The 23,611-nt window shown below is 40.9% G+C and overlaps 3 protein-coding genes across 6 annotated transcripts in view; 2 read left to right on the forward strand and 1 right to left on the reverse strand.

Annotated features, from left to right (window-relative positions):
• Positions 1-6,053, forward strand: part of LOC122555761 (G-protein coupled receptor 55-like) — a 139,100-nt gene extending 133,047 nt beyond the window's left edge. The window contains exon 3 of the mRNA XM_043701869.1: positions 5,767-6,053. The gene's annotated coding sequence lies outside the window, so the exon portion shown is untranslated. The remainder of the gene's footprint in view (positions 1-5,766) is intronic.
• Positions 1-14,288, reverse strand: part of LOC122555758 (NACHT, LRR and PYD domains-containing protein 3-like) — an 86,643-nt gene extending 72,355 nt beyond the window's left edge. For 2 of the 4 annotated variants that reach the window (XM_043701861.1, XM_043701862.1), the window contains exon 1: positions 14,017-14,166. The gene's annotated coding sequence lies outside the window, so the exon portion shown is untranslated. Of the gene's footprint in view, positions 1-3,795; positions 3,897-14,016; positions 14,167-14,219 lie in introns of those variants that run through there. The other 2 variants (XM_043701863.1, XM_043701864.1) reach the window with 2 other exon arrangements.
• A 350-nt stretch (positions 14,289-14,638) lies between these two features.
• The window catches only part of LOC122556289 (inner ear-specific collagen-like), a 65,550-nt gene continuing 56,577 nt past the window's right edge, over positions 14,639-23,611 (forward strand). Inside the window, exon 1 of the mRNA XM_043702917.1 lies at positions 14,639-14,717. The gene's annotated coding sequence lies outside the window, so the exon portion shown is untranslated. The remainder of the gene's footprint in view (positions 14,718-23,611) is intronic.

Below are 23,611 nucleotides of genomic sequence, written 5' to 3' on the forward strand. Positions count from 1 at the left end.
ATGAAAGAGATACTTTTAAAGACAAATGCCAACATTGATCCAAAACAAAATAGGTTAAGACAGGTGCCAAAAATATGGTGCAAGAGGTGGTTTTAATGGAGAAGAGAGAGATAGAAAGAACTTTAGAAATTGGACCAATACAGCTAACAATGCAGTAGTAGATGAAAGGGCAAGTACAGAGTTAGAGAGAGAGAAATGTAGAGTTTTTGGAGGGATGAGGCCAAGCAAAGATTTGAACACCAGGATGAGAATTACAAATTGAGCTAGAAGGTCAGGATTCAATACTGGCCAAAATCCATGGGATAAGCACAATTTAGCATAGGTTGGAGAGACAGCAGATTCTGAAACAGGTATTTTATTGACAGTTACTTCAGAGACCAGTTGGAAATGGATTGGACAAAGTAAATTTTGAATGTCATGGAAGCACAAATAAGGGTTTGAACAACAGAGAAGGCTGACTTGAAACAGGTGATACAACACAAGTGGAAGCAAGTGATGGAGAGCTTTTAGGGTCAAATAGCAGGCATCAACTGCAGAGGTTTATTGTATAATGATCTGACACACCAAAACCTTGGCAGACAGCAAGCTCCCAAGCATTTTCCCCCATTGCCATCCCATTTTGAAACTTAAAACTGTCCCAACCCCTCAGTAACAACTTGGCAGAAGGAGAAAACTACACAGCTAGACAGCTTATTTTTATCTCCAGGGAGATTGCTGTCTCAGAAGTGACAACCCCAAAATGTCAGCTGTAAACCTGTCCTGGGATCCCAACCATCATCACTATTTTTCAGCTCCTGAAAGAACTCCTCAAAACAGACAGCACACTACATTTTGAATGTGATGCAGCAAGATAGACAAAGTATTCTCAATAGAGGTCACAGTTGCGATATCATACATAACATGGCTGATTTCAGGTTCGCTGTCCAGGGCATTATGTTAGCTGATTTCAACCAAATTGGGCTGCAGAGTGGCTTGGCACTGCTGCCTCACAGCACCAGGAATGCAGATTCAATTTTATCTTTGAGCGACTGTCTGTTTGGAGTATGCACATTCCCCCACTGTCTACATGGATCTTCTATGAAAAGATGTGCAAGCTAGGTGGAGTGGGCCATGCTACATCACCCAGGGATGCCCAGGTTAGATGGGTTAGCCATGGGAAATGCAGGGTTATGGGGCAGAGGGGTGAGATGCTCTTTGGAGAATCAGTGTGGATTCACAAGGCAGAGTGGCCTGCTTCCACGCTGTTGGGGTTCCATGATTCAGCAGCATTTCATAGTGTTCCAAAAACTTGTCGAGAAGGATGGTTTCTGATCCCTATTCAAAGACCACCACTAATTCTTCCTCCCAAACAATTTACATGTAGAAACCATGTGTATAACACATTAAGAAATAATGCACCTGATTGCAGCAAATTACAAGTTCATATTGTTGATGGCTGGTCAAGATCCAGGTAGAACTGATATTTTAGTTTCAAAACAGGATTTATACTTTTACATAACTCTCAAAGTTGAATTTGCTAATGTTATTTACAACAACTTCATACTGCTTAGACATCAAAAATAATTATATTGATTTCTCCTTTCAATAAGTTTAAAGCTTGATTATTTTTCTAGCCTCTGTTGTTAACAAATACTGATTCCCACTTTTTGTTTGAGGTAGGGGACTTACACAATCAATTAAGACTCTTGTAAAAGGTTCCTCAAATGCTAGAATAGGTTTTAAAGGTGCAGGTTTTATTACTACTTGTGGTTTTCCAATTACCTGACATGTATTACATGTCTGGCAAAATTCAACTACATCCTTGTGCAGTCCAGGCCAGTAAAAATGTCTTTGTATTTTAGTCTGTGTTTTTCTCACTCCTAAATAACCTCCAAGTGGTAGCTCAAGCGCCACGCACAACACCTCCTTTCTCTACCCTACTGGCATTATGATTTGATGGATTTCTGTCCACTTCTCATCTGCCTGAATATGTGATGGTCCCATTGCCTCATTAAGACATCATTTTTAAGGTAATAACATTCAAGGATACATTCAAATTCCTTCTCTGTATAATCCTTTTGATATAACTGCTTTAAATTTTCATCTTTCTGCTGTAACTCAATTAATATAATTGAGCTAAAGATGTCTTCATGGTCATCTATTTGATTCTGTTTTGTCCCAACCATCTGATCAAACAAAGTCTCTGCTAATGACATGTCAAGCTATCTTATTTGTATTCTTAGATCTCTCCTGTTTCAACTGCTGACTTTGTGACCTCATTGCCACACAATCAGGAAAAATTCCAGGATGTATATCCCGCAATTGTTCAGTTGCCTGAGTTTCCATTGGCTTTTCAAAAACAGTAGGCAGCACTCCTACTGGTGAATCAGCTATATCATTAGCAAGGACAAACTGTACTGCTGGAGCCGAGAGTTTGTCCAGTACTCCTACTACACATTCTCCAGTCTTTTCTGGACACTCTAATCTTACTTTTCATAACTGAACGCTTTTTGTCTCACCGTGAATTCCTGTTACCAGTACCTTTTCTGGTAATGAACCCTAAATGAGCTTGCTTAAATAGGGACTAAAAACAGAAACTGTCAGGGTTTTAGAATGTTGAGAATGCTTTGCAGAAATAATTAATCTTGTTGCTCATTGTCGGGTTGCTATCTTCTAAAATGTTCATCTGTTTGTGCAAGAGAGAGAGACAGACAGACAGATAGACAGACAGAGCGAGATAGACAGATAGAGATTATTCCCTGCAGCTTGCAGAAAGTTTAACCCTTTGAGACTCTGTTTGAATGCATATTTGTTTGTTGGTGAGTGAATATTGTATTTTGTGTCAGTGTTCTGTGTTTATTTTTGGGGTTGGAGTACTTGTAAATCAGTAGTTTTGTGAAGATTTAAAGTATAACTCTAGATAAGATGGAAGACAAATGTCTCCTAACAGAAATAATAAATCTGTATCGTAATTATAGAAACAATTAAGGAGAATATTGGCCACAGCTGCTCAACAAAATAAGGATTGGCCTCTAGGAGGCACACATGATTTAAATCTACACATTAAAATTGAACAAGGGATTTGGGAAAAAAGAAAGGGAAGTAAGCAGAAAGAAGTCATATCAGCGTGGAAAAAGCTAGCAAGGGAAAAATGGGAAAACTCCATGCAATCATCACGGAGATAAAACTGTATTAGAAGGGGAATTAGTCCATTAACTGAGGAAGGATCTGAACTAAATTGGACAAAAACTAAAATGCAAATTGAAGCACATGATTTAGAAGCAGAATTGGAATTGGCTAGGGAGAAAATAGAAAAAAATAAACAGGAAAGCAAAGAATCACAGCTTAAGCTGAAAAAAGGGAAACCGGTAAATATACAACAGGCTGCAGCCAGGCAGGATGAAACTGACAAAGACTGTTCCTTATACCCCACCCTCCCCTCTCCCAAAGACTTATTACTAAAGAAATCTGATCCATCTGTGGATGAGGGGGTGGGACACTGATTCGGAGGAGGAAATATTTTACGCCTCCTGTCCGGTCAGCCAACCACCTCTGGATTCCCGTTTGAACTCTCCCCCTTACTCTGATGACAAACGTGCCAAGGCCCATACCCTTCCCCCAACTGTTCAGCTAAATAAGGATTCAGTTTATCATGATCCCATAGCCCACCGCACTCAGAGTTAATTGAAAATAAAACATGGAAGAAACACCGAAGATACTCCTTTGGTTTCCACTGTCCCTACACTAATAAATCCCAAAGACACTGATGAACTGCAATCAAAGTTTTGGGACCTTATAATCAGTCCTTGCACTCACCCTGATGTGGGAGAACCAAAGAGAAATTTCCCGAATAGAAGAGTTCCTAACCCCAGGCCCTGAATCCGAGACAAGCCCAATTTGCGGATCTTCATCAACCATGGAAACCTCATGAACTCTCAAGCATTATCAATAAGGCTCTAGATTATGGTAACAGTCCTGAAGGATTTGTTAATTACATTAATAGGACTAGGACCATTTATAATGCTGCCTCCCAAGACCTACTTCACCTCATGGAATGCACCCTTTCCCCTGAAAAATGGGTTGAGTGCTTAGAAATTTTACAATGTAATAATCATGCACAACTTGTAGTCCGGCACCAGGCCGAACCTAACAGATCAGTTTGGATTATTACCTGTCCCGCCAAGTAGTGCGTTGTGCAGATGATGTGGGTAAAGTCTTAACATGTAAACCCAGCTCTGGTAAAGGGAGTGAGGAGTCCCTTACCCATTTTAAGGAATGCTATGGCACTTACTCTGGTGATGTTAACTACCCACAAGGGCGATCACCCCAATTTAATGCCCTATGTATGACTGTCTTACCTGATCAGGTACAGAAAGTTATTTAAACCAACAACATCCACTGACAAGATGCCAAGGTTGCACAATTTGGCCGAGAGGTTTGTTACTTCTGGGAACTAAAGGATCCTTGACCATCGGCAAGGTCAAGACAGAACTTGCGCAAACTACAGGGGCTAAACCTAAACCCAGGATTCAAAACAGACCTTTCCATCCGCAAGGTCAGCCAGGCTATCAAATGGAACCCTCAAACTATCATCCAGTATGGCAGGACAGTAGGACTGGTACCGTGTATTCACATCATCCCAATGGACCTTGGGGTCCTCCTATATATATTCCCCAACAGTCCATGATGCCCCTTACTCCCTATACATCCTCTCACTATTCTTCACCACCTCCCCCACCCTCTAGAGTCCCCCAACAATCACACGTTTGTTTCAGTTGTAATCAACCAGGACATTGGCCCAAGAACAGCCCCCGGTTGATCGTCGTAGTGGAAGCAGCTGGCAACCTCTTGGTCGCCCTCCCCAGGGACCTCAGCAGGTTGCCCCTTTTACAGCACAAAACCCTTTTTCATCTTTGACACCTGTGCTACAGCTGTTCTCACCCAGCAATATGGCTCCTCTTGACACCCTGTTACATTTATTCTACTAAGCTTGGACCTGTTGCTCAGGGCATGCCTTCCTGCACCCATATTCTCCCCACCATCCATGCTATGATTCCTGAAGAAGGGCTCATGCCCGAAACGTCGATTCTCCTGCTCCTTGGATGGTGCCTGACCTGCTGCGCTTTTCCAGCAACACATGTTTTGCCTCTCATATAACTTTACATCAAAATGTAGAAGTCTGTACCTCCTATTTTGCAGTGTCCTTGCTTACCTCTAAATGTAATCAACATCTCACTATGGGTCTTCTCAGTGACTATGAGATTTCATTACTTCAAAATTGGCTTTTCTCTTTTAAGTACTGCTCTAATATTAACCCCCCGCTACATTCCTGCAGGACGAACCTTTTTAATTGCCTGATCCTCCCCATGATTGTGTTCTCATAAATGACCTTGTTACTAAATCACGTCCTGATCTTAAGAATGAGGCTCTTGTTAACTCTGACCTTACACTTGATGTTAATAGTTCTTCTTCTACCTCTCCAGAGGGCAAACACATGTCAGGATATGCAATTGCCAATTTGTCCCATATAATAGAAGCATATTCTATTGACCCACCCTGTTCCGCCCAGCAAGCTGCTCACCCGTGCCTGCATACTTGCTGAAGGAAAGTCAGCTAATATCTATACCGATTCCCGCTATGCTTTTGGATGTGCCCATGATTTTGGTCAACTCTGGCAGCAGTGCGGCTTCCTTATCTCATCAGGAGCCCCTATCCTCAATGCTGCCTATGTTGCTAATCAACGTCCCTCTCAATTGGCAATTATCTAATGTTCTGCTCACTCCTCAGATGCTTCTGATGTCGCTAAAGGCAACAACACCGCTGATGCAGCTACTAAGAAAGCAGCTTTTGAACAAAAAGACAAGGTTACTCAAATGACGAATAGGAAACCAAAGGGAGACGCTCATATTTCCTCTTCTGACACCCCGACCATGCCTGACCTAGAACAAATAAGGACCCATCAGGGGGATGCCTCTGATGAGGAAAAACAAAGATGGATGAACATTGGTTGTTACACAAATAGTTACAATAAGCTTTGGGTTATGCTGGTAGGACAGACACGTCTGCCTGACTCACTTCTGCCTATTCTAGTCAATTATGTTCATACACATACGCATGTAGGTAAGGAGGGAATGGTGGACAGAATTCTCCAAACTTGGTGGAATTCCCACTGCAAGAAAAAGCAAAACAAGCAGCTGCAAATTGCCTAATTTGACAAAAGCATAATCGCGGGAAAGGAGTAAAGTGTCCACCAGGTGAAACTTCCTTGCCAAGTGCACCTTTTGATACCAGTTAGATTTTATAGAATTACCTAGATGCCATTGCTGTAAGTATTACTTGGTGGTAATCGATGTATTTAGTAAATGGATTGAAGCTTATTCCTGTACTGACTGCACAACAACAACTACTTGTAAATTCTACTAAGGGAAATCATACCCAGATTTGGAATACCAGTAATGGGGTGTTCGGATAATGGACCCCACTTCTGTCTGGAGCTAAACAAGGCACTATGTAAGAATTTGAATATGAATCAAAAATTCCATTGTGATAATCATCCCTGAGCAGCAGAAAATTATAGAAAGAGCCAATGGTATCTTAAAAGGTCAACTAAGCAAGTTGGTAGAAGATACAGGTCTTAATTGGCTGCAAGTATTCCCAATTGCCCTTTATAATATGAAAACCATGATACAGAAAAAGATGGGATTCTCAGCGGCTGAACTGACAAATGGAAAGCCCCTGAGGATTCCCTAGTCTGCACTATTAACTGCCCAACACCCTGTTTATGTGCATGTCATGGCAGTAAAAATGCACAGATACCTGATTAAGCTAACCAAAGCATTGCAGTCTTATCATCAACAGCTCAAAGAAGCCTATTGAGTATCAGGGAAGGAAGAAGAAAGAGCTCCAACGTTTAAAGACATTAACCCTGGTGACTACGTACTATTGGAAAACTTACTATTGGAAAAATTGGGCCACTGCTGGAAAGGCCCTTATCAAGTTCTTGTGACAACAGAAACTGCAGTAAAGGTAGAAGAACGTTCAATATGGTCTATAAAGGACATTGCAAGCTTGTATCCCCCTCACAGTCTTAGTGTTAGTACCAATACAGGCATCCGATGAAAACCCAACCCAAATACATTCTTCCAGATATAACCAACTCATCTGTGATATCTCAGACGGCTAAAACTCCAATGTGACTGTATAACTGAAACCTGTACTAATACCGTTGGAAGTCATGAATGCAGCTGCCCAGCTGAAACTCATTTATCCAAACATCACTCGTGAATTTATTGTCATCCTTACAACACTTCTGCATCAGTCATCATGAGATGGCACAATTCCATAACCTCATCCATTCCGTCAACCGAAAACTGTTACTTTGAAATGTTTGTCTGTTCCCCTCTCAAAATGAACCATACAGATTGCAGTATTGAGCACATAGTACCGAAATCACCAAACCCTAAGGCACCTATTGTTATGAGACTGACCACCTATACTGTCTCGACGGAATCCTCTCCTATCTGATCTATCGCCACTAACAGAAATACCTTTACATGTTTCCTGTATTCAGTAGCTAGTATGATCAACAAGACAAGCTGGAAAAATAAATAATGACCAAAAATACTATGCACACCCGATGCTCCTTCTGTTACTAATAGTTTATTTATTCAAGCTAAACCTCCTGACCTATGTGTTATCTGCTCACTCTTCCATCATTCTGATATACCATGTATAAACAGGAGTCACCCACTTATGCAATCCCTCATTTGTAATGAAAAACCATTCAGTGGAAGAAGTGCGTCACTGTATGAAGTGCACTAACAAATCTAAAGGATTCAACGTTAACGTTGTTCTGCTGTTAGAGTGGTGTGCTGAAAGAGTTTCCAGTACCAATGACATGGGGCAAGTGAAACAAAAACAATGTAAAAATATCTTCAAAGACACTGTTCGTACTCCTACTCTCCATCCGTTAATACTCTTGGACAGGAATATTGCGTGCAATTCTGGTCTCCTTCCTATCGGAAAGATGTTGTGAAACTTCAAAGGAATCAGAAAAGATTTACAAGGATGTTGCCAGGGTTGGAGGATTTGAGCTATAGGGAGAGGCTGAACAGGCTGGGGCTGTTTTCCTTGGAGCGTCAGAGGCTGAGGGGTGACCTTACAGAGCTTTACAAAATTATGAGAGGCATGGATAAGGTAAATAGGCAAAGTCTTTTCTCTGGGGTTAGGGAGTCCAGAACTAGAGGGCATAGGTTTAGGGTGAGAGGGGAAAGGTATAAAAGAGACCTACGGAGCAACCTTTTCACACAGAGGGTGGTACGTGTATGGAATGAGCTACCAGAGGAAGTGGTGGAGACTGGTACAATTGAAACATTTAAGAGGCATTTGGATGGGTATATGAATAGGAAAGCTTTGGAGGGATATGGGCCGGATGCTGGCAGGTGAGACTTGATTGGGTTAGGCTATATGGTCGACATGGACCGAAGGGTCTGTTTCCATGCTGTACATCTCTATGACTCGATGACTCTAATTGAATGTTTGATAGCATCCACTGTTTACAAGATTCTGTTCTCGCTCTGAGTGGACTAGTCATTCACTCACAGAAGTGCACCTTTAGAACTCCTTTTAGCCTTCATGCTAAAACAAAGCCTACCCATGTTTACCCAATGACCAATACGGATGTTGTGGCCTAGTACACACTTTACCACTTTTTATGTTCCTCCTGAAGTACCTGAAGTAGATGATGAATGGAACGCCCACCAAGATGTGAAATAGTACAGAACAAAAATTAGAGGAAAACAAAAAGGACTTACACAACTTCTTTCATCAACAAACCTGGTGGTCCAGGTTGCTGGGAGGTCTTATTCCTGGCTGGGGTATTGAGATGGCCCTTAGATCAGATAAGTGACCTTGTGTATGACATCAAAAAAACTTGCCAACTCAACTGCCCATGCTCTGAAGCTGATAAACAAAGAGTTACAGGAGACCCGGATGATGATGCTTCAAGATTAGCTAGTGCTAGATTTCCTCCTTGCTAAAGAAGGAGGCGCTTGTTCAGTCATTGGTCCGCAATGTTGCACCTACATTGATGATTTTTCAAAGGACATTTTGGAGAACACAGATGATATCAACAAAGCGGGTGAAGATGCAGGGAAGATACCTGCCCTGTCTGATTCATGTGGATGGAGTGTTACTTGCTGGCTATGGTTGTGTATGGATGGATCATGTGGGACGTACTGACAGTCCTTGATCTCATCCTAGGAACATACATTGTTGTCCGCTTATGCATAAAATGGACCGTACATTGCTTTTCATCTAAGCCGTAAAGGAATCTGGTTAATCAACCTTTGTCTACTCCTGTACCTCTATGTCCGAACTCCCATGCTGAAATCTAGTATCTTTCAGACTGCTCCTCCGGATGGTGACTTGCCAGAGGAGGCACTTGACTTATTCAGAATACAAATCAAATAAATGGACTAATTATACTTGTACAGCTATGTAGTTGTCATGAAATGACAAAAAGAGGGAATGCGAAGGTTTATAGCCTTAAATATTGTCTTTAAACATTTAGACTAAAACATAATTTTGAATTCTATAATTCAAAATGTAGCACACTAGAAAAAAAGTATTGCAAGGAAGGATAAGATAAAAAAGAACATTTGCCTTAACATTAGTGAATTCATACAAACAGGACACCAAGTGATAACATTCATGGCTGTTCCTTTCTGAAATTAATAAACAATGTTTAATTCTGACCTTGGAAATTCGGTATCAATTAACTTCTCTCCTGAATTATTGTCCTTTGCAATTATCTATCTAGTTCAGAACATGCAGTGCATTCGTTAACTTTTGTGCTTGTGACAGTAATGCCTTTGTAAACCTGTATATAAAAATAGTCCGTTTTTGATAGTACAATGGAGTAGCTGGCCAGGGCTCTTGAAATAAGAGCAATTTCTACTCTCCTGGATTAATAGAATCCAGTTAGCTTGACTTATAGGTATCAGTGTTATGTTATAACAATGATGCTATTAGTAAATGAAGGGAATGAAGTAAAATTAAACTAAACTGTCTGTAAGTGCTTTTTTATTCCAGAACACCAAAGAGTACGACTCCGGGACGAACCATGAGAGAGGCTTACAGGTCAGTAATCCACAAGGGATCCCCTGAGCCGTCTCAAATCTGTACTTTAACACTGCCGCCACTCCAACAAAACTCCCAGGCTTGTCCTGTTTTCCAACATCTAGCTTTCCAATGCATCTCCTAGCCCATCAACACTGTGATTTCATGTGGCCTACTTTATTGCAATGAAAACACCGGAGCTTTTTAACTTCTTTGTCCCCTTCCTTTTTACTCTGTAGTAAGTTATCCTGATGATTTTCACCGAGATCTACCTTACCTTTCCTAAATTCTATCCCTTATGGACTGAAGTTGATTCTGGAGGCCAAACCATATTTTATGGACCAACTCATCATTATTAGTCAGTTCAGCTGCTAACTTAGCCAGATTAACTCTCTGCTCTTCCACATGAGTTCACACTACTTCAGGAAGTGAATTTTTGAATTCCTCCAAAATGATTGTCTCTCTAATAACGACATAGGTTTGCTCCATTTTTAATGCTCTTATCCATCTATCAAAATTACTTTGCTTGATCCTTTCAAACTCAATATAGATTTGACTAGGGTGCCTCCTTCAAATCCAGAAATGTTGTCTGTAGGCTTCTCGTACAAGCTCATACACACTTAAGATGGCTTTCTTCACCTCCTCATACTCCCCAGATACCTCCTCTGATAGTGATGCAAATACCTCACTAGCTCTACCTACAAGTTTTGTTTGGATTAACAAAACCCACATGGTCACTGACCACTGAATTTGTTTAGCCACTTTTTCAAATGAGATGAAAAAGGCTTCCACATCCTTCTCATCAAATTTAGGCAATGCTTGAACATACTCAAGCAGTTTGTCACCAGGTTTTTGATTACCAGGGGCTTGCTCATCCCCACTAGTCTTATCCTCAGCCTTCATCTCCATCCTTTTAAGCTGACTTTCCTTTCTTAGTGGCATTTTCTCATGTTCAAACTCTCTCCTGCTTTTAATCGCAACTCAAACTGTTTCATTTCTGCTACCCTTTTCTTATCTCTCGCCTCTAGCTCAAGCTGCTTCATTTGCAATTGAATTTTAGCCATCTCTACAGATCCTGATGGTGTTTCCAGCAAATTTAAATGCTGAGTTATTGCTGTAACCATCTCATCTTTCCTCACGGTAGCAGGTAGCTCCAACTCCAGCTTGTCTGCTAATTTCCGCAGCTTGGCCTTACCTACCTTTTGTTAAACACCCAAGGTCACTTCTTCCATCCCAAGAAAACTCTTGGTGACTGAAAAAACCATTGCTATCCCAATCTCTGTTTACCCAACTAAATCAACACCCAGAATAAAGACATTAACACCTACCACTTGCTGCCTTCCAGTCCAACAACTGTAATCCCAAATCCCAATTTGGAATACAAACAAATCCCGCAAAAAGCCTCTGGTCTGTTCTCGACCAGGCCCGGCCCCTCAAAACATTTTAAGCAGGTAGCCCAGACACTAACTTTGCTATTTAATTTACGTAAATGTATAACGGATTTTCCCAAAGAGAATTGCTGGACAGCCGATTTTGTTTTTAAACAAAACAGAATTTATTCACAAGATTACGGAATGAAACACAAAGAGCAGAAAATAGAATACTGAAATAACTTATCCTATCTAAATACGACAGGCTATCGCAATTTAATGATGCTGTTCCAAAGTACATGCAACAATCCCAATAAACTACCCTTGGCACAAAATGTAAAAACAAACAAAGGCTGACAGGTTTGAAGTTAGAAGGAGAGAAAGTCCAGCCTGAGCTCACCCCAGCAACATTTCTACACACACACTGCTGCTGAGCTACCAGAGCTGCTGAACTGGCCACTCCCCTTTCATTATATAAGCGTTTTAAATTTGAAAGCCTTCTATCTGAGGCAATATCTGTTAGCTGTAAACAAATAGGCCCTAAAATCTTTCCAAACTCTCAGACTTTTCAGAATCTGGACTGTTTACAACCTCTCTGAAAAAGTCAAGGACATCATCTTGCTAGGATGAGCTGACTTGCCACAAAATTAACAAATTGCTCCCCCTTTATGGCAGTCCCAGTTTTGTTTGGAAAGTTTGAATTTCCGACTATTACAACCCTATTATTCTTACAGCTATCTGTAATCTCCTAAAATACTTACTCCTCAATTTCCTGTTGACTATTGGGGGCCTATGGTAGAATCCCATCAAAATGATCACCCATTCCTATTTCTCAGTTCCATCCATATTGCTTCTCTGCACAATCCCCTAGGAATATCTTAAGTATAGCCATTATGTTTTCCCGAATCAAAAACTCCATTCCTCTCTTGTTTCCATTTCTATCCTTCCTAGAGCATCTGTACATTGAGCCACCAGTCCTGACCACCCTCAACCATGTTTCTGTTATAGCTATGATATCCAAATCCCATGTTCACATCCATGCCCTGAGTTCACCTGCCTTACCTATCAGGCCTCTTGCATTGAAATAAATGCCGTTTAATTAATCAGACTTCCCTCATTCTGCCATGCTTTTTCTGCCTTGTCTATTTAATTTGCTCTCTTTAACCGGTTCCACCCTCAACCTTCTGTCTGGTCTTACTACTGCTGACAGTCCCACCCCCTCACCAGGCTAGTTTAAACCCTCCTGAGTAGCTCCCAAGTAGCAAATCTCCCTGTCAGGATATTGGTTTCCCTTGGGTCAAGGACCCGGCAGCAGTTCACTAGACAAAGATGGGCATGAAATGTGGCTGATGGCCAATAAGTGGTTATCCCCAGATTTCCAACCCATTGTCCAGGTGATTATATCCTGACAATGGACTTTCTGCATGAGTTTCTGCAAGCGTTTTGTGGTTCACTGCCCAAGCCTCAGAACAGGTGGCCTTCTAATAAATATGAAAAATTTGTCCTGACCAGAAACTCCAAGACACAATAGTAACAATCAACAATTTACTCTCCAACCAGTTAAAATGTTCTACTAATTAGGATGATCCCTTCCAACATAACATTGGATAATATGTAATATACCCCTATATTGCTCCTTCAAAGAATTCAAGGAGTTTGGTCAAACATGACATTTCCTTTTGATGTTATATAGAATATTCTTTATCATATTTTCTAATTGTACAGGTTAATCAGGACAAGATCCATATTTGCATGCAGTAGTAGTTTCTCTCCTACTAACTTCAGACCTAATCTTCTACCAGGCTCTGATTTATTACATCGAGTAATGACTAATTTATCTCTGCGTGTTCATGTCAATGAGATCTCTGTGTTTCTTATGGAGAGCTTCATCTGATTAGCCTTACAGAATGCTCTTTTCAGAATCTTTCTTCAGCCTGCAACTCCACCCACACTGTGGCATTGAAGCCCAGTGATTTGCAGATCCGTGATATCATTGCATGGTTGCTACAGAGTTAGGCAACCATAAACATGACAGCCAGAACACTGTGGATAAAGTGGGGGAAAGAAATGATTCATAGGGAGCATGTCAGACTGCTCGATTCTTGAAACGGGTTGCAAAGAATGAATGAGTGGCTGTAAAATGTACCTCGAAGTAGTAAGGGCCCTGGTACCCAAGGTATTGAGTTGGTTCTCATACTCCAATAAAAAAAAGTTGAATGCCGTGTTGCAGGGAGGCTGGGGTCTGATGGATGGAAAAAAACCCGACTTTTTTCTGTAATTATCCACAGTAGATCAGATATAGTGAAACACAATAGAGAAGTAGCAAATTGCCTGTGGTCAGTGCAAGTGGATGTTGTGAAGAAGTGTTTTCCAACCCGATTTCCCCAAAATCCGGGCATCTATCAAAGTTTCCACTCAATTCTCAGGTAACTTGAAACTCATTTTCACGTTCATTCATTTGCTCAATTGTGTACTGCTTTGTTTTCACAGCATTTCACAGACTATATTGTGGGAGTTCCTTAACTGAGAGAAGGTCGAAAACCACTACCTCTGACTCGGGCTGGTGGGGGAGCATTTTCTTCTTGTTCTCTTCATCTCTTGCAGAAGTTTAGAGTCGATTCTCAGAAGCAGCGTCGGCGTTTGCAGCGGCTGCGGTCAAGCTCAAGAGAATTCAGCACCTCGTTGTGCGGTGGGGCTCAGAGTGAAGCGGAGACTGTTCCTAACCGTCCCTGAAGGAGCTCAGCCTCTTACCTTCCGGCTGAAAGACGAGCCAAACGGCAGAGAGACGATTCCGGCCGGCCGACCCACCCGCCCACTGACTGACTGACTGACTGACTGACTGTCCCTTCCCTTCCCTTCCCCTCGCCCTGGCAGCGGGCGCGCACCGCGAGAGCAGGCTCACGCGCGGCGGCCGTTTAAATTTAACGGTCAGCTGGTGCTGCGCGCGCTCGGCTGGCCAGAGGTCGGGGACCGGAGCCTTGCTTGAGCAGCCTCCCCAGCCCCCACCCCATCCCACTCTCCCCCGCGGTTCCGATGCGATGCGGAGCCCGGCAGGCTGAGAGAGAGCACAGAATGTGGGGACAAGGTGCCAACCGCCACCGGGGCTGATAACTACAACAACAACAACGACCACGGACACCCACTGCCTCTCAGCTCATCCTCCATGTCCACTAAGAGCCACATTATGGTTGCAGATATGTGTGGTGTTACTCTCTGGTGCCCCGTGAGGAGTTTGTGTACAGCAGATTGGTAAGTGAGCCTTTGGACTCTCCGGCCTCATAACAAATGGGCAGTAGAGTAACCTCTGACAGTGGCGAGTGACCCTTGACCCTTGGGTGCCCGTGTGTCAATTTGATCGCCACCAATATGTTCAGAACGCGATTTCAACGTTTGCCTGTCTTGAGCAAGCATTGAGTTGAGTAACACACTGTCCAGTTCATACATGTATCACACACACACATATATAAATGACCTAACATTCAGCCCAACTGGAACATGTTTATACTTCCCCTGAGTTTCTCCCATCTTTCCGCAAGTAAATATATCACAGTAATTCTCTATTCTCTTCCCATATACAGCTTTGCCTCGAATGTATCTACTATATAATATTTGCTTAAAACATAACATATGATAGGAATTTCACATTCTCATCGCTCCTTGGTTAAATAAATTTATTCTGAATTCCTTGTTGGATTTTTTGGTGACTATCTTGTAAGAATTACTCAACCTCAAAAGGGAAAGCATTAAATAAGAATTCACTTTCAAAATCTTTCATAATTTTAAATGCCTCTATCGAGTTGCAACTCTGCCTTTTCTGAAGAATGACGTAAGGCTTAAGCCATTGCAATGGGTTTGTGAGCTGCCAAAGGCTAGATAAGGTAGACAAGCAGGAGGCTGGAAGAACACTGCAAGCCAGGCAGCATCAGGAGGTGGAGAAGTCGATGTTTCAGGAATAACCCTTCTTCAGGAATGGAGGTGGGCGTCGGGGAAACTGTAGATAAGGAGAGGGGATGGGGTTTGGGTGGGGAGAGGGGCATAATGGTGAGATAGCCAACCATGCCAATCCAGACTAAGAATAATTAACTGATGGAGAGCCGATTTCAATGGAGCTAGAACAAAGCTGGGTCACATAAATGGGAGGAGAAAGTGAGGTCTGCAGATGCTGGAGATCACAGCTGAAAATGTGTTGCTGGAGAAGCGCAGCAGGTCAGGCAGCATCCAAGGAGCAGGAGAATCGACGTTTCGGGCATGAGCCCTTCTTCAGGAATCATTCCTGAAGAAGGGCTCATGCCCAAAACGTCGATTCTCCTGTTCCCTGGATGCTGCCTGACCTGCTGCGCTTCTCCACCAACACATTTTCAGCTCACATAAATGGGAAACACCACAACTGCACAATGGGCTGCCTCCAAAGAAGAGAGTTCTGGTTTGGTCAAGGTTTATTCTCTTAAAAGGGAAAATGGGGTCAAACAAGTCCAGAACTCTGTGGATGAAAACGAAGATAGAAATTAAAATAAAGAAGAAAAAATATGATTCTGACAGATGTCAGGTAGATAATATAATTGAGAACCAAGAGGAATATAGAAGATTCAGAGGAGAAGTGAAAAGGCTCAGTCGAGAAGGAAAGAGGGCTTGTGAAAGAAAACTGGCTGCCAACATAAAGATGAATTCCAAAGTCTTCTATGGGCACATCAATAGTAAAAGGATAGTAAATGGAGAAGTAGGGTAGATTAGGGACCAAAAAGGAATTTACACATAAAGGCAAGAGGCATAGCTGGGATGTTAACTGAATAGTTTGTATCTGTCATTACAAGTAAGATGGATACAACCCAGGCAATGTTGACAGAAGAAAAAGTGTTGACACTTGATAAGGAGGAAGTGTTGCTAAAAGTTCACAAGGCACCAGGACTAATTGAGATGCATCTAAGGATGCTGAAGGAAGTAACACAGGAAATTGCAAGGGCACTGACTATAATATTCGAGCCTTCCCTAGATTGAGGGACGTGCCAGAGGACTGAAAACTTGCAGACATTTTGCCTTTGTTCAAAACATATAGTAAGGACAAGCCTAGTAATTACAGACTGGTCAGTTTAACTTTGGTGGTATTCGAGGTAGAATTTGGAATCACAAGGAAAAAGGTGGTTTGTTTAGCAACAGCCAGCATGGATTTCTAAGGGAAAATCATGCTTGATTAATTTTTGGAGAGTTGGCTAAAAGGATTACTAAGGGAAACGCTGTTGATTTGGGTGTATGGGGATATCCTGGGCTAGATGAGGATACCATGAAAGATTCTCCATTGCAACCTCACCCCTTGCCTGAGTGTGACAGCCCTCAGGTTAAACCACCATCAGTCATTTCTCTGTAAGGTCAGAGCAGTCCTATAGTCAGGTAAGACTATGGCAACTTTACCTTTACCTTTATGTGAGCTTTCAAAGGCACAGTACTACAACAGTTTTATGAGAAATGTTATAGCTCATTGAATAAAAGGGACAAGAGCAACATGAATAAAATATTTGCTGAGTAGTAGGAGACAGGGAGTAATTAACAATTTTTTTTGCACTGGAGTTTTGGGGATAGCATTGGGACACTTTTTTGATGCATATTAATAATCTAGATCTTTGTGTGTGGGGACAGTTTCAAAGCTTGCAGATTATACTTAACTTGGAATCATTGTAAACAGTGAGAAGGACTGGGTAGAACTTAAAAAAAGACACGGACAAGTTGGTAGAGTGGGTAGACAGATGGCAGATGGAGTTCAATGCAGAGTTGTATGAAATAATGCATTTTGGTAGGAAGAACATGGACAGACAATATAAATACAGGATATAATATTTAAGGAGGTGGAGGAGTAAGGGAACCTATTATATATATGTACATAGTTCACTGAAGATGACAGGCTACCTAATAAAGCATACAGTATAGTGGGCTGTATTAATAGCAGCATAGAATGTAAGAGCAAGGAGGTTATGCTGAACTGATAAGGTACAGATTTGAGAAGGCCCAGGGAATCCCTTATGGACTCAACCTGTAAGCCTCTCTTGGTTCGCCCCAGAGATCGTAATCTTTGGTGGTTTGAATAAAAAAAGCCTTTGACAGACATTTTAGTTTAATTTTAGTCATCCCCTTTACTCACTAACAGCATCACCATTACAACATAACATTGATACCTATAAACTAAACTATTTGGGTTCTCATAACCCAGGAGATGAGGACATCAGCTCTTCAAGAGCCCTGGCAGACTATTCCGCTGAACTATCATAAACAGGCTACCTTTTTACAGAAGTTTACAAAAGCACTGCATGTTCTGAACTAGACAGATAACAGTGAAGGACAATAATTTGGGAGAGAAGTTAATTGATACAGAGTTTCATTTCAAGGTCAGAATCAACACTGTTATTAATTTCACAAAGGAACAGCTGTTATCATTTGGTATCTTGTTTATACAGATTCACTGATATTAAGACAACTGTTCTTAATTGCCTTACCCTCCCTGCCTGTCTATTTTCATGCAGCAAATATGTTCTATAATTCAACATTACATTTTAGTCTAAATGTTTAAGGACAAATATTTAAGGCTATAGACTTTCTCAGAACCTCTACAAGAATCCATTGGAGAATGCAGTACAGAAGAGATTTACAAAAATGTTACAGGGATGAGAAAAGTCAATTATGAGGTTTGATTATAGAAGTTGGGTCTGTTCTCCTTGTTGAGAAGAAAGAGAAGAGAAGATCTGATAGCAATTTTCAAAATAATGAGAGTGAAGAAGGGGAAACTGTTCACACTTGTAAAAGGATCCAGAACAAAAGGGTACAGGTTTAAAGTGATTTGTGCATGAAATGTGAGAAAAAATACATTTTTGCATAAGAAATGGTTTGGGTCTGGAATGCATTGGCTGAGAGTGTGGCAAAGGCAGAGGCATTCATGAAGCTGTTAGGTGAGTATTTGAATAGAAATAATGTGCAAAGATATTGGGAAAAAGCAGGGGAATGACTGTAAGTCATAATGCTCCTTGCAGAGCCAGAGCAAATATGATGGGCGGAATAACCTCCTCGGTGCCATATAGTCTATCATTCTGTAAGATTCGGATCAGATCTGAAGAGCGCAAACTGGTCATCAATGAAGCCCATCAGCAGCAGCAGAATTGTTTTTAATCACAACCAGTCATCTCACTGTACCAACACTATCAAGGAAGAATCCTGGTTCAATAGAGTTTAGGAGTGCATGCCAGGTCCAGTGCCAGATATAATTAAGCATGAGGTACCAGCCTGATGACACTACCAACTAGGTCTACATGGATGTTAAAAAGTGAAAGTAATCCCATAGCCAATGGATCAGATCAAAATTCTGCAGACCTGCCACATCTGGTCACGAATGGAAGTGGACAGCTAAGCAAACAACTAGAGGAATAGGCTTCACAAATATTCTCACTCTCAATAATGTGGGTTCCCAGCAAATTAGTGCAAAAGATAAAACTGAATATTTATGATTATATTAAACCAGAAGCGCTGATTGGATGATTCATCCTGGTCTCCTTCAATGGTCCTCAATATCACAGATGCCAGTCTTCAACCAAGTCATTAACTCCATATGATATCAGCAAATGCAATGGGTTCTGAGAACATTTCAGCTGTAGTACTGAAGTTTTGCACTTCAGAACTAGTTGTGCCCTTACCCAAGCTGCAATTATGGTGTTTAATCGACAGGCAGAAACCTGGTGTGCTCTGTCCATAAAAATTATGGCAAATTCAATCTGGCTAATTACTGCTTCTTTAGTCTACACTCAGCCATCAGTAAGTTGATGGAAGACATCATTGACCATACTATCAACTTGCACTTAAATAGCAATAATCTGCTCACCAATGCTAAGTTTGTGTTCTGCCAGATTACTGCAACTCCTTCAATAACAGTAATTTGGATATACAGACACCACATGGACTGTAATGGTTCAAGAAGGCTGCTAACTACCTGCTGCTACAGGGAATAGGGCTAGCAGTAAATGCTGATCGTAACAATAATGTTCACATCCCAAGGATGAATAAATGAATAGAGGAATACTGGGAGTAAAGGATGGTATCCATAGTGACAGCTTGAAAAGTCTTCCTTTCAAAAGAAAAGTGAAAGTTCAGTTAGGTTTGTGCAGCAATTGATTTGTCAATTCCCTATTACTCTCGCTTACGAAAGAGAAGTAACAGCCTCTGTCAAAACCTCAGTTCTGAAGAACAGCCATCTTGGATTTGAAACATGAACTTTGTTTATCTTGACACATAGAGTCGTAGAGTTATCCAGCATGGAAACAGACTCTTTGGTCCAACTCATCTGCACTGACCAGTATCCAAACTGATCAAGCTAGTGCTTTCAAATAAACCTTTTGGACTATAACCTGGCGTTGTGTGATTTTTATCCTCATGACACTACCATTAACTGTATAACTTCAGCCCTGGTTTCCCTTACCCAAATTCAACACTTCACATTTATCTAAATTAAACTCTATCTGCCTGTCCTCAGCCCATAGGCCCATCTAATCAAGGTCACATTGTACTTTAAGATGAACTTCTTCACCATCCACTACACCAACAATTTTGGTGTCATCTGCAAACTTAGTAACCATATGTTCATATCTAAATCTGCCATGGGGCAGCACAATGGCTCAGTGGTTAGCACTGTAGCTTTACAGCGCCAGGGACCCGGGTTCGATTCCAGCCTCAGGCAACTGTTTGTGTGGAGTTTGCACATTCTCCCCATGTTTGCATGGGTTTCCTTTCCTCCAAAGATGTGCAGGTTAGGTGGATTGGCCATGCTAAATTGTCCATAATGTTAGGTGCATTAGTCAGAGGGAAATGGGTCTGGGTGGGTTACTCTTTGGAGGGTCAGTGTGGACTTGTTGGGCCGAAGGGCCAGTTTCCACACTGTAGGGAATCTATCTACCAAATCATTTATGCAAATGACAAAAAGTGGTGGACCCAGCAGTGATAGGACATATTCTGCTAGATCTGCTGAGTTTCTCCTGCATTTTCTGTTTTTATTCCAGATTTGCAACATCCGCAGTACTAACGTACTGTGCTTTTATTTATTATTTTGGAAATGTTTACACTGTTTTCCTCAGAATTGGTGAAGAGGTGATCAAACAGAGCTCTTCAATATAAGAGTTTTGGGTAATCCAGTCAAAAACGAACAATTCCAGTTGGAGAGCGGGTAAATAACAATTTTAAAATAATTGACAAAAATATCTAATTGGAGTATCAGAAAATATTTTGCACGGTGAGTTGTCAGGATCTAGAACTTGAAAATATTGCATGAGCTCACTCTATAAAAATTTTAAAACAGGGTTGTGCAGAAAACGAGGAACTTAGTGCATTTTTCTGTCAATGTGGACTAACCATGCCTGCTCTTTCACAGAACCAGCACAGGGTTATTGGGCTAAATTTCTTCCTTCTGTGCTTTATTTTTTTTTGCTATTCTAACTTGAGTTTCATTATCAGAAAAGTTATATCTCTAATAATGTGTTTATCTTTTATCATGAATAATATTTATTAATTTTTATGGACCTTAGTGTGAAGGATTGTGGATGACAGGATTGTTTTTTATTTAAAGAAAGGACATTGAAATTTTTATTATAGAAAGTCAATTTTTGGTAGTTGTATATTTTGTGATAACTGCTTGTTTGTGACTATCAGGTTCTAAGTTTTGCTTTGGTTATTATTTAGAGCAGTTGAGATACCAGCTGGAAGAATGCTTCCCAGCTCAGCTCTTCAGTTTCTGGACAGCAAACCTTGGTGCAGATTCAGTGTAGTAGCTGTTTAATACATGATGTAGGCATAATAGCTGTATTGTTTAAAAGTTATTTGGATTTGGAAATAATGAGAATTAGAAGAAGAAAGCCTTTCTGTAAAAATGGTACACACCCTCTGGTAATATTTTACTGGCAAGATAATGGGTTAAAAGAATAATGGTTAAAAGATTTTCTTTTGAAAATCTGGCCCATTAACACAAATTAGGCTGAAACAACTCCACGTGTGGTACACTTGATCAAAGACATAACTTTCCCTTGTCCACCTCTGTAATCTGTAAACCCATTAAGCAAGTTGATTTGGAAAAAAAACGATGATAGTATATTTTTTCAAAATAACTCTTAGACAATTCTATGAATACTTGAGTAGAAGCTGAGGGAATAGGTATCATCTATTAACAGTGGAATCTGAACCAGTGGAGCTGGGTGCGGTTGCTTTAGATACTTCAGTACAAGGAGAAGCTTTCCGTGTTTCAAGTTAGATCTAGTGGATATCATGCTAAGCTAAAACAAAACCCTTCAATCACAAGAAGAGATTTTCTTCATCTGATGTAAACTGGATTAGTCTTTCAGTTGAGTGACATTTCACAACCTGTCTTCTAAATAAGCCATGTATCATGTTCACACCTTTATTGAATTTGTCTTATGATCTTCTGCAGAGAAAGGCTAAAGGACAGCAAACACAATGCATAAGGGAAACATTAACAAAGAGTACCACAATGCAAATGAAATTCCATTGTGGCTGTGGATAATACATTACCTAAAAATGTAATATCAAATCAGTTTAACCTGTGAAATGTTATTATAATCAGATTTATTGTGGAAAAAGAGTAAAAGGAGAGGCTGTATGTGCAACATTGTTTCTATGAATGGATAGAATTAAGCGAAACCAGGACATACTTTAGATATTCTGCTTCCCAGACACACATGAGAAATTAGATCTGTTTTTTCTACCTTAAGCTGCAGGACATTTGTTGCCATTCTGCTCCAAAAAAATTGGCACGGATTAAGTCCTTGTAACTTGTCTTTCCTTAAGATTAGCAAAAATATGGTTGTCAAAAACTAGAAAGAAACATTCATGGAATGCCTATCTGCATTTTGACATTGTCTGAGGATTCCTACTCCTTCAAAAGTGTATGCACAAATATTACAAAGGGTTGAAGAAAAGCTATATCAACTTGCATCTATCAAGTTCTTCTCAGAATATAATTTAAGAAAATGGATGCTGAATCAAAGAGCTTAAATTATGAAGGATGACTAAGAAACTAATCAAAGGATTGAATTTTAGGAGCAGGATTCTAGGACATGGTGCCATGATGGCTTAAGGCACAGCTGCTGGTGTGGGACAAGATGAGAAGGACAATACAGCATATTAAAGTCTGGGGAATAATGAATTAAACTTTAGACACAAATTTTAAATCAGAAATAGTAGAGAACCACCAGCCAGCATGGATGAGTGGGATAAGTAAATGGAATTTGTTGCAGGATAGGATATGAGCAGTAGAGTTTTAAATCAATCCAAGTTTACAGAGCTTGCAAATTTGGATGGTGTCCTTGAGAATAATCAAATCTGGAACTGACAAAGATTTCCTTTGTCATTCCTGTACAGCTGGACCTAGTAGACAGAGCAAGCTTGTTGGGGGAGACAGAAGGAGGGAGAGAAGGTTTGCTATCTTTCACTAGTTCTGAAGTTGACCACTTGCAGATTGCCTAGACTGTATTAGAAGAACAGTGGTTGATTCCTGAAGCAAACCTTTCACTGAAGATGCTATCTCTTCTTCCTCAGAAATTCTGTTTTAAAATTTTGTCTCACAAATATTATAATAAGCATTTGTTCCTCATACTTGTCTTTGAGATTTAACCTGCTACAAGAGCAGGTTAGAAGCTAGGAATTCTGCAATGAGTAACTCACCTCCTGACTCCTTAGTGCCCACCCACCATCTACAAGGCCCAAATAAGTTTGATGGAATGTTCTCCATTTGTCTGGATGAGTGCAACTCCAACCGCACCCAAGATACTTAACATCACCTTTGACAAAGCAACCCACTTGACTGGCATCCAAGCTACCACCTTCCACATTCACTCCCTTCATTACTGACATGCAGTGGCAGCAAGATGCCACATGAAAGATGGACTGTGGTAACTCACTAAAACATCTTTGAAAGGACCTTCTAAACCCAAGACCTCTATCACCTAGAAGGACAATGGAAGCAGATAAATGGGAATGCTGAACCTGTACCCTTTATGCATACTCCATTCAACCTAAAATTATATTGCTGTTGCTTCACTGTTATTGGAACTCTAATAGCACTGTGGGTGAACCTATATCACTTGGAGTGCAGTGGTTTAAGAAGGCTG

The sequence above is a fragment of the Chiloscyllium plagiosum genome, chromosome 13 (assembly GCF_004010195.1).
Source record: "Chiloscyllium plagiosum isolate BGI_BamShark_2017 chromosome 13, ASM401019v2, whole genome shotgun sequence".
Classification (NCBI taxonomy): Eukaryota; Metazoa; Chordata; class Chondrichthyes; order Orectolobiformes; family Hemiscylliidae; genus Chiloscyllium; species Chiloscyllium plagiosum.